The sequence below is a fragment of the Impatiens glandulifera genome, chromosome 4 (assembly GCF_907164915.1).
Source record: "Impatiens glandulifera chromosome 4, dImpGla2.1, whole genome shotgun sequence".
Lineage (NCBI taxonomy): Eukaryota > Viridiplantae > Streptophyta > Magnoliopsida > Ericales > Balsaminaceae > Impatiens > Impatiens glandulifera.
The window spans coordinates 13,245,224-13,256,960 of record NC_061865.1 but is presented as its reverse complement, the minus strand read 5'-3'; positions in this window follow the sequence as shown (position 1 = coordinate 13,256,960).

The following is an 11,737-nucleotide window of genomic DNA, read 5'->3' as shown; positions in this document are numbered from 1 at the left end:
AGATATATTTTAATGGCACAATAACAAATTTTAAATTTTAAATATATTGCATTGTTCTGAAAACTGTTTTTTGTCATTAATCCGGTTTTTCGGGTGAATTTTGGTCTGACCGATCCAACCAATTGAACCACTAGTTGAACTTAAGGATGACAATTTAAAACTGCCCCGCGAAACTCTCACTGATTGAACCCTCAGGAAATTTTTTATTTCTGAGATAATTATTTAATGTACCCATATACTACTCAATAGGATACATCCATCGATAGTGTAAGGGTCCTCCAAGAAAAGCCTCGAACGCCAGATGTACGAGTAAATGAACCATTATGTCGAAAAAAGATGGCGGAAATATTTTTTCAAGATTGCATAGAGTTATAACAATATCAAGTTGAAGTTGGTCCAAGTCATGTGTATTCAATGACTTACAACATAATAACCGGAAAAACTTCGATAGATTCACAACTGCATCGAAGACATCTTCCGAAAGTAAGTCACGTGTTGATAGAGGAAGAAGATATTTTAATATGATATGACAATCGTGATTCTTTAAACCCCGAATCTTCTTTTCATCCAAGTCAACACATCCCCCAATGTTAGAAAAGAATCCTTCCGGCATCTTTAATTTTTCAAAAATTCAAATAATTTTTTCTTTTGACTAAGAGAAAATGCGTATGGGGCAGCGGGACATTGGAGAACTCCATTGACCTCAACGAGATGTAACGAGTGTTTTATTCCCATCAATTTTAAATCTTTCCGAGCCTTCAATCCATCTTTCGTCTTCTCTTTCACATCCATCATTATTCCGACAATGCTATCGCAAATATTTTTCTCAATATACATGACATCTAAATTATGTCTCAACAATAGACTTTTCTAGTATGGTAGAGTAAAGAATATAGATAATTTGTTCTAATTATCTCTCCTCGCACATCATGACGGATTTTCAATACTTTTGAACTTAAAACAACGTCTTTTAAACTCTAAGCTTGTATTTAAGTTTCCGTACCTGATAATAGTGAAGGGGCCATTCGATATTTTTTATTACCATCAAAGGCTTCACGTTCCTTCCGGAATCTGTGGTTAGGGGGGAGAAAACACCTATGACACATATAACACTCTTTCTGATAATTAGTCAATCTCATTGAAGTAGTACCAATATTACAACACGAACACGCAAATTTTCCCTTAGTACTCCAACTGGATAGATTTACATATGCAGGGAAGTCGTTAATAGTCCATAACAATGCAGCATGCATGTTAAAATACTCTGAAGTGAATGCATCAAAAGTTCGAGCACCTGTATGCCATAAGACCTGCAATTCCTCGATTAAAGGTTGTAGAAAAATATCAATCGCATCACCAGGACTCTTAGAACTGAGAATCAACATGGATAACATAAAATTACTTGAGTCCATGCATATCATCGGTGGTACATTGTAAGGTATTAGAACGACCGGCCAAATGCTGTACGATTGTTTTCCATTAATAAATGACTGAAATCCATCACTAGCTAAACAAAGTCTTACATTTCGGGGCTCCGAAGAGAAATTGCTGTAGTGTTCATCAAACGACTTCTAGGTCATAGAATCTGCAAGATGCCTCAAGAATTCATCGTCTACTCGACTATCTCATTAGTGGAGCCGTTTTTAAAGACATGTATAACATTTGCAGCCTTGGTGTCAATGGAAAATAATGTAGCACCTTAGCTGGAATATGTTTTCTAATATGTTTTTTTCGAACTTTACTACTTGACTTATCAATCTTCCATCTCGAGGTGGCACACACCTTACAACGTTGCAGATCATTATCCTGCTTACGGTAAATTATACAATTATTATTACAGACGTCGATCTTTTCATATGTAAGACCGATATCTGTAATAAATTTTTTACACTCATAATAAGAATTAGGTAAATGAGAATTTACTGGTAAGATCTCATCTTTGATCAAATTTAGCAATAGGTCGAATGATGTATTTGTCCATTGACCAACATTCTTAATATGAAGCAACTTCAATAATGTGGAAGTCTTTGAAATTCGAGAACCTTCATACAAAGGCTGCTTTGAATCATCCAACAATTTGTAGAATGTTTTATTATCGTCAACCGGATCTTCAGAACTAGAGTGTTGAATGTTGGGATACAAATCATTGAGAATATCTTCCATATACTGGTCATCAACATCATTATCAATATCATCATTCATCAACTGTATTATCTTCTTCTATGATATTCTCGTTAACATCGTCTTTGTTATTTGATTCGTCATTAACATCATCAACGCCATCATCAACAATATCAGTTGTGGAGCTTCTTTCATTGTGAAAACACCAAAAATTGTAATTCATTCTTATACCGTGTATAATTAGTTGTGTCTTGACAACATTAACACTTTCATAGTTTCAATTTTCACATTTAACGCAAGGACAAACAATATTTTCCCTTCTAGTAGAGTATTGAGCAAAGTTTAGGAATTTCTCAACGTCTTTCATATATTGTGGATGATCTCGACGTAGGAGCATCCAACTTTTTTCCGGAATTTCAATTTTTAATTGTAATCTAGGTATATATATATCACGTTTTAAAAACTTATTTATCAAGCTTTCCAAATAAATCTATTCAGAAATGTATAATAGTCTAATTACTTGCCTAACATAAATAATTTAAACTTATCTAACATATACTAATTGACAACAACTAACAGTTCACATTATTGTTTATAGAATGTAATTGTCTAACATAATTGCCTAACATATATATATATATAACAACAATTAATTCTATAAACAGACAACAACTAATTGACATCAACTAACACATGACAGTTTACATTATTATCAATATATATAATTGTCTAACATCTATATAACAACAATTAGTGAAAATATATAAAAATCAAAAGGCTCATACAATAATTAATATATAACATCAACTAATTGAACCAAGCAAAATGCTCTAACATATATAAAAATCCAAATTTCAAATCTTTAAACGAATTCGAATCCTATCTAATTTGGTATTAACCTGGCATAAATCAAACAAACTAGCAGTTCTCCAAATCAAACAAACTAGCAGTTCTTCAAATCAAACAAAATAGCGATTTACAACGAGTACCTATATATTGAAGATGTTGTGATGCGTTTCCGGCGAATTATAGAATCAAATTCTTCCAGCGACGAACAACTAGTTACTCTTCAAATGTCGGATCTTGAGCTAATCTGTAATAGGGATTTCACAATAGAGATTTCACAATAGGGATTTCAAATAGAAGGCGACGAAATCGGAGAGGAAGGCGACATAATCGGAGTCTACCAGGCTAGAAGGCGGCCCTGCAGATTCGGTTCATGATTATGGAATTTCTTGAAATCAAAGAGGAAACAGTTCGGAATCGAGAAAGCGATAGAATGTACGGCGACAAATTCGGATTCGGACAGTTCGTGATTGAAGTTCGCGGTTGAAGTTCGACGGAATGGATCGGCGCCGGATCGAAGTGAGAGAGCAGAAAGAAAAAAGGAAGAAAGGAATGTAGCGTTAGGTTAAATAAAACATATCTACGAGGGCGGTTCGGGTTCCCTCGGAAAATATTTTAATTAAATTCTCACCGAGAGTAGAAAACAAAAGTTCTCTGAAATAATACTTTTCAGCGAGAACTATACAATGCCCTCGACAATTTATTTAATGTCAGCGAGAGCGAATGAATTCTCTCGGTGAAATATTTATTTCCGAAAGCATCTAAAAGCTCTCGGTGATTATTACTTTTCTACTAGTGGACGAACGACAAACACAACGGCGAACACAACGACGGATGAACACGACGGGAGAACACAACGTCGGATGAACACGACGGGAGAACACAACGTCGAATGACGGGAGAACACAACGACAAAGAGCGAACGAACACAACGTCGAACGTCGGGCAACACAACGGCGAACGTCGAACATTATATTTGTTTTAATGTTTTTGTTTTTAATTGAACAGATTCGAGATTGGATGTGGATGAATTTGATGTTGAATGCATATGATGATGATGAGATTAGATGCGGATGGATTCAAAGGCAGAGAAGTTGGATGTGGTCGCGTTATAGTAAGACGTCGCAATGGTTGGTCGCGATGGTATGGTCGCGTCTCACGATGGTTGGTCGCATCTCGCAATGCTTGGAAGGCGAAGAGGTGGCAGGATCCCGTCACGCGACTGCATGGAAGGTAAAGAAGCGGCACAACCGCGTCACACGACCGCGTGGAAGGCGAAGAGGCGGGACGATTGCGACACGACTAAGATCTTCTAGTTTCTTAATTCTTTGCAATTTCCCTTGAATATGTTTACAATTAATTTCTATTGAACAATGAGTTTGGTTGATACTTTTGGAAGCATAGTGAAGATTATATAAAATGTAATAAAAACAAAGTTTCAAACAACTTATACACACTTTATTTTGAATATAACACTTTCTACAACTATTGTCTGCTCACAAAAATATTGTTCACTACAATTGACAATCTCATAATCATATCAGCTTCAAAATCAATGTCTAAGTTGGTAATTGCTATACATTATTCATACAAAATAAACAAAAGAATGTTATATGTGGAGATGTAGGAAATGTAGGAAATGTTGGCACAACATAATTTGAGGGACTAACTTCGGATAGAGAGATTCAACAATAAAGAGTTGAAAATTCAAATTTAACAAAGTACTGTACATAAACAAAACAAACAACTATGTCATGCTATCAAAATTATACAAACAACAAACAATGTATTTCAGAACGGAACATAAGTATACTAGTAACTGTCTCCATCGTGCTTATGGTTGTGTCGTTGTGTCTGAAATGAGCACCAAAGAGTCCGTTGCCACGATCGATCATGGTTGTCTTCGTCATTATGTGTTGTTCTGTTCGTCGTTGGAGTTCCATCTTCGCCGTTTAGAGTTTGAGAGTTTAGAGAGAATGAGGAGAAGACCCAGAAGAGAGAACGATGAAGAAAGAAATGAAAAAATAAGGGGGAAATTATAATAAATATTAGGGTGGGTTTAATGAGGGAGAATTGGAATTGGCATTGGAGTTCTAATTCCAATTCCATGAGAATTGACATTGAATTACAATTCAATTCTTATGTTTGGAAAATTATAGAATTGTAATTCAATTTCAATTCCTATGTTTCGGAAAATGATAGAATTGTAATTCAATTCTAATTCCTATATTTGTAAAATAAAATATCGGTTCAAAATATTAACTTTTTAAATATGTTTTCACGTTTTTGGCACGTTTAATACGTTTTTGACATGTTTAACATGTTTTTGACATGTTTAACACATTTTTACACGTTTTTGGCACGTTTAAACACGTTTTTGACATGTTTAACACATTTACACACTTAAAACACACTTTCACGCGTTTAACATGTTTTTCACGTTTTTGGTATGCTTAACATGTTTTTGACATTTTTAATACGTTAAACATGTTTTTCACACGTTTTAACAAGTTTAACACGTTTTTTTTTACGTTTTTGGCACGTTTTTAACATGTTTAATACATTTCTCACACGTTTAACATGTTTTTCACGTTTTCATACGTTTAACACGTTTTTGGCATGTCTAACACGTTTTACACATTTTTGAAACGTTTAACACGTTTTTTCACGTTTTGGCACATTTAACACGTTTTCACACGTTTTTCACGTTTAACACGTTTTTCACATTTAACACATTTTCACACGTTAAACATGTTTTTCACGTTTTTGGCACGTTAAACACATTTTTAGCATGTCTAACACGTTTTTCACACGTTTTACACATTTTTGACACGTTTAACATATTTTTCACGTTTTGGCACGTTTAACATGTTTTTCATGTTTTTCACACGTTTTCACACGTTTTTCAAACGTTTTAACACTTTTTCACGTTTTTACACGTTTTACACGGTTTTCACACGGTTTTTTTTTACGTTTTTCACACGTTTAAACAAGTTTAACACGTTTTTCAAGTTTTTCACATGTTTTTCACGTTTTAACAAGTTTAACACGTTTTTCACACATTGTTCACGTTTTTCACACATTATAACAAGTTTAACACATTTTTCACGTTTTTGGCACATTTTTAACATGTTTAATACGTTTTTCACACGTTTAACATGTTTTCCCCGTTTTTCACACGTTTAACACGTTTTTGGCATGTCTAACACGTTTTACATATTTTTGACACGTTTAACACGTTTTTTCACGTTTTGACACATTTAACACGTTTTTTCACACGTTTTTCACATTTAACATGGTTTTCACATTTAACACGTTTTTCACACGTTAAAATGTTCTTCACGTTTTTGGACGTTAAACACATTTTTGACATGTCTAACACGTTTTTCACACATTCTACACATTTTTAACACGATTAATACGTTTTTCACGTTTTGGCACGTTTAACACATTTTTCACACGTTTATCACACGTTTTCCACACATTTTCACATGTTTTAACACGTTTTTCACGTTTTCACGTTTTCACACGTTTACACACGTTTTTCACGTTTTTCACACGTTTCAACACATTTTTTACACGTTTTTCACATTTTCACACGTTTTTTTACGTTAAACACATTTTCACACGTTTTTCCACGTTTAACACGTTTTTCACACGTTTAACATGTTTTTCACATTTTTGGCACGTTAAACACAGTTTTGGCATGTCTAACACGTTTTACATATTTTTGACACGTTTAACACGTTTTTCACGTTTTCATATGTTTAACACGTTTTCACACGTTCACATGTTTTTTTACACGTTTTTCACATTTTTGGCACATTTTACACGTTTTTGCACGTTTTCATGTTTTTTACACGTTTTTGGCTCATTTAACACGTTTTTGACATTTTTAATATGTTTAACATATTTTTCAAACGTTTTGATAGGTTTAAAACGTGTTAAACATGTCAAAAACGTAGAAACGTGTTAAACATATCAAAAATGTGTTAAATGTGCCAAATAAATAAAAAAAACTTGTTAAACGTGCCAAAACGTGTTAAAAATGTGTCAAACGTTTCAAAAATAGAAAAAACATGTGAAACGTGTCAACAACGTGTTAAACATGTTTAATGTGTTAAATACGTTTCAAACGTGTTAAAAATAAGAAAACTTGTCAAAAACGTGTTAAACGTTCCAAACATGTGAAAAACTTGTTAAACGTGCCAAAACGTGAAAAACATGTTAAACGTGTCAAAAATGAGGTAAATGTATCAAAAACGTGAAAACGTGTTAAACGTGTCAAAAACGTAAAAAAACGTGTTAAATGGTCAAAAACGTGAAAACGTGTTAAACATGTCAAAATGAGGTAAATGTGTCAAAAACGTAAAAAAAATGTGTTGAATGTGTCAAAAACGTAAACAAATGTGTTAAATGTGTCAAAAACGTAAAAAACCGTGTTAGTATGTCAAAAACGTGAAAACGTGATAAACGTGTCAAAAACATGTTAAATATGTGAAAAACTTGTTAAACGTGCCAAAACGTGCCAAAATGTGCCAAAATGTAAAAAACATGAAAACGTGTCAAACGTTTCAAACATGTGAAATACTTGTTAAACGTGCCAAAATGTGAAAAACGTATTAAACGTGTCAAAAATGTGATATACGTGTCAAAAACGTAAACAAATATGTTAAATGTGTCAAAAACATTAAAACGTGTTAAATGTGTCAAAAACGTAAAAAAACGTGTTAAATGTGTCAAAAATGTGAAAACGTGTCAAAACGTGAAAACGTGTCAAAAACGTGTTGAATATGTGAAAAACTTGTTAAACGTGTCAAAATGTGCAAAATCATGTTAAATATGTCAAAAACATGTTTAACGTGTCAAGGACGTGTTAGATGTGTTAAGGACGTGAAAAACGTGTCAAGGACGTGAATAACGTGTTAAATGTGTCAAAACGTGTTAAATGTGTCAAAAACGTGTTAAACATGTCAAAAATGTGAAAATCATGTTAAATGTGTCAAAAACCTGTTTAAAGTGTCAAGGACGTGAAAAACGTGTCAAGGACGTGAATAACGTGTTAAATGTGTCAAAACGTGTTAAACGTGTCAAAAACGTGTTAAACATGTTAAAAATGTGTTAAAAACGTGAAAATCATATTAAATGTGTCAAAAACGTGTTTAACGTGTCAATGACGTGTTAAACATGTCAAGGACGTGAAAAACATGTTAAATATGTCAAAAACGTGTTAAATGTGTCAAGAACGTGAAAAACGTGTTAAATGTGTCAAAACGTGTTAAACGTGTCAAAAACATGTTAAACGTGTCAAAAATGTGTTAAACGTGTCAAAACGTGTTAAACGTGTCAAAAACTTGTTAAACGTGTTAAAAACGTGAAAATCATGTTAAACGTGTCAACAACGTATTAAACGTGTCAAGGACGTGTTAAATGTGTCACGGACGTGAAAAACGTGTTAAATGTGTCAAAAACATGTTAAACGTGTCAAACATGTTAAACGTGCCAAAAACGTATTAAACGTGGCAAAATTTTTATATACAATAATTTAATAAGAAAACATTTGTTAAATCAAATTATCTTATATAAATAATTATACAATGTACTAAATTGATAAAAAAATTATTACTCTTGACTTTCCATCATTACTCATATACTCATATTTTAATATTTTTTAAATTTGTGCCTAAATAAGAAAAAAATATTAATTATCCAAATTAAAAAATATTAACATTCACTACAAATATAATCTAAGAAAAATTCTTTATAAAAATAACTATAAATTTACTCTAGGCAAAATTCTTTATCAAAAAATATTAAGGAAATATAAATTCCAATTTACCATTACAATACAATATACATAAAACCACATTTACAACAACATAGAGTACTTGTCTTTTGTATTTCTAACCAAGATTTAACATACAGTCCAATAATAACAATGCCATACAATGACAGGACTCTTGATTGTTCCCTCTAGTACAACACGATCAAACTTCGGGTTCACCAAAAATATTGTGTAGATTATCCATGAAAATATTGTTGTATCAGGTTCATATGTTTGACCCCTGATACACAATGGTCTTTGAACACACAACATGTTTTCGGCTTCTTTCTTCTTTTGCTCTCTAGTCAAGTGATCAACTCTTCTCATTTTGAAGTTCTGCATTTTAAACCATGGAGAAAAAGTTATTTTAGTATATGACTTTTACATTTATGATTGAAAAACAAGCAAAAGAAATTAACTCACCCATTCGATTCCAAATAAGAGGAGTTGGGCTGAAAACAACTGCTGTTCTATATAAACCATCATGGACGTTTACTGATACATTGTATTTGTATTCACTTATCACTCTCTTGCAGCAAAAATAGATTTCAAAACTCTTTTCAAGAACGAAATTTTCATCTTTCATCTTTTAATCAGAGCTCAATCTCAGGAATTTTGATATGTATCCTCTATGGTTACTGTTTTTTTATAGACTTTAGAAAAGAGAAGACGGCGGCTAAACAAAATATAATTAGGTTAAAAATTCAGGAGTTCTATGGGGGGCGTCCAGTTTTAACCTAGTTAGTAGGGTAAGTATAGGTTGAATTTTTTTATGGGCCTATGTATGAGTTTAAATGAGCTACTAAATAAGTAGACAAAGCCCACTTTGTAAGGACCCCAACTTTAAAAATAATAATAATATTATTAGTTAATTAATTAATTAATAATATATTATAAATAAATTAATATACTTTTTTCCCTCAATTTTATTAATATTTTTTTTTATTTATTCTGAATATTTTTATATAATAGACATTTTATTTATATATTTAAGAAAGCAGCCGTTCATGAAAAAAAAGAGCATTTATATATATTTTAATTATGTTAAAATTATTATTAGTATATTTTTTAATTTTGTGGTTATAATTTTTATTCTTTTATTTTTATTTTATTTTTGTTGAGAAAGAGAGTAAAATCAATAATAAATTATAAATTAACATTTATTGTCAACAAATTTAAATGATAAATAATATGTACAAAGTGATATACATGATTAAATGTCAAATTATTATTTAAGACTTGAACTTGAGTCGTTTTAATAATGTTGGGAACTTTGAATTGTTTCATATGTGGATCAAATTATCAAACTTTTAGCTATTTTAATTTTTTTTTTAAATGAAGAAAACTTTGAATTGTTTGGCTTATTCTCAATTTATTGACATCAGTTTATCCAGCTTATTTTTTTGTGAGAGTTTATATAATCTTAACTTATTTAATCGTTAAGCTTGTGTATGTTTAATTCCGTCAAATTTATTTATTTTTTTATATTTATAATATTATTTAATAATTAATATTATATATATAATATTATATATATTAATTTAATTTTAAATTTAAAAAATAATATACATTTCAAAATAAATTATATTAATATACTAATTTTTATAAATTTTTTATTAATATATAATTTTAAATAATTAACCAATCACTTAAATTAAAAAATAATATATTTTAAAATAAATGATATAATAAAGAAAATAATTTATTATTATATATAATTTTTCACCTTTCCATATTTTCCATCTCTAGCCCAATCTTTCAATTGTTAATTTATTTTCTAACTTTCTCACCCTATTTGTAATATTATTTATTTTAATTGTCAATCGATATTTTTAGATAATTATGACTATTTTAATTTTTAAGCTATAGTTATAAATAAAAAAATCACAGTGTATTTATATTTTAAATTTTGTTTAATTATTTTATATATTAAGATAAATATATTATAAATAATAAATAAAAATATATTTAAATATATATATTTTTATTATAATAATTTTATATAAATATATAAAAAAATATTATAAATATATCGAATAAATGAGAGAATGAACAAAAATGATTAGAAATGAATAAATAGATAAGAGATAATGAATATTTTTTTTTTAAAAAAATGATAAGAGAGAAAAACGCTAAAATTATAATTTTAAGTGATGAGAAGGAATATAGAGAGAAAATTGAGTTCAATTCGTAAAATTGTGTTTGATTATATTTTTTTACTTGAGTTTATTACGTAAAGTTAATATAGCAGTTTATTACGCAAACGTTCGTAAATAGCTTATAAACGTCGATTAAAACAAATGAGTCCTTAATTATACATTATAGGATATTAGTATTAGGTGGATAACTCCTCCAGACTGTATGAATGGCAGTGTGGCCGCCCTTTTAATCTCTCTAACTCTTTCTTTTTTCATCTTTTTATTCTATGTTTTAATATTATTTTCTTTCTATTTATATTTTTATTAACTAATAGTATGATATTTTATATTTTTATTAACTAATAGTATGTTTTTACAATAGGTTATCAGCGCGACTGTACAGCTGTTTAAGGTATATTTTCCTATCATTATTTTTTTTTTATATTATGACTAACCTCGCAAAATATAATTTTTTTCTTTGTCCGTTTCTCGGGATAATTATATATCATGGGCTCGTGACATTAAAATGCATCTTGCATCCATGAAATTATAGAAAATTTTGTCCCCAATAAAAGTCATTGAACTAGAAAAAGGCAAAAACCATGATTTTTCTCTATCATCATATCGATGAAGCACTTAAATTACAATATGTTACACTGGAATCTCCGCTAGAGCTATAGTATAAATTGAAAAAATATAGAAATGATATTATATAAATAAAAGATTTTAAAATAAAACAATTATTTAAAAATATTTATTTGAAAATTTATCATTGTTTTTAAAAAATATATATATATATATATATATA